The 759-nt window shown below is 60.1% G+C and overlaps 1 non-coding gene across 1 annotated transcript; it reads right to left on the reverse strand.

The window, feature by feature from the left end:
* Positions 1-337: 337 nt before the first annotated feature.
* Positions 338-431, reverse strand: TRNAI-UAU (transfer RNA isoleucine (anticodon UAU)). The gene is made up of 2 exons: positions 394-431; positions 338-373 (listed from the first exon to the last, which is right to left on the reverse strand). It is a non-coding gene; the product is annotated as a tRNA-Ile (tRNA).
* Between the last annotated feature and the right edge of the window lie 328 nt (positions 432-759).

The following is a 759-nucleotide window of genomic DNA, read 5'->3' on the forward strand; positions in this document are numbered from 1 at the left end:
TTCTGAGGTTATGCCACCATGCTGGAAGCCTTAAGTCCTGTTCCGGCCAAGCTGTAAGCTGGCTGTGGGAAAGAAACCCTCTGGATCCTCTGCGGAAGAGAAGAGGTCTGGATCCTCTGCGGAAGAGAAGGGAGGAGAGCCCAGCTCTGCCTCCGGGGCCCCAAACCGAGTGCTATGCGGGCAGAGCCCAGGTCAAGCCTGGAACGGCCCCGAGCGCTTCTGGTGTTCCAAGGTGTCTGTATTGGCAGGTCCCAGGATGTCTGGCTTGAGACAGATGTCACTGCTAGGAAGCTGCACCGCCCAAGGGAAGAGGAGGCACTGCATGATCAAAAGCCCATGCTCCAGGTGAGGCTTGAACTCACACCCTCAGCATCCCTCCGCTTAGCACTGCTGTATAAGTACTGCGCGCTGGCCCATTGCGCCACTGGAGCACGCTTGGAGAGGCGGACTGGAGCCCACGAGCAACCATTGTTGCCTGCGATCACCATGGCTCTTCAGCATTAACCGGGCACCTCAAGTGCTTTCCTCTTTGTCTCGTCCAGCAAGGAGCAGCCATTGCGTGCCAGGCTTGCAACATTCACCAGGGCACGGAGTGCCAGGGCAAAGTGCCCCTCGGCAGGGTTTAGCTGGCTAGAGGCAGGAAAAGGGAGGCCACAGGCGACCCAGGGCTGGGACAGTGCGGTCGCTGCTGTGGCAGCCCTGTGAGGCCATTGAGTGCATCAGAAAGCCCCTGTAGTGAAGGCAGCCGGGGGAGGGGGC

Source organism: Struthio camelus, chromosome 10 (genome assembly GCF_040807025.1).
Source record: "Struthio camelus isolate bStrCam1 chromosome 10, bStrCam1.hap1, whole genome shotgun sequence".
In the NCBI taxonomy this organism is placed as follows: Eukaryota; Metazoa; Chordata; class Aves; order Struthioniformes; family Struthionidae; genus Struthio; species Struthio camelus.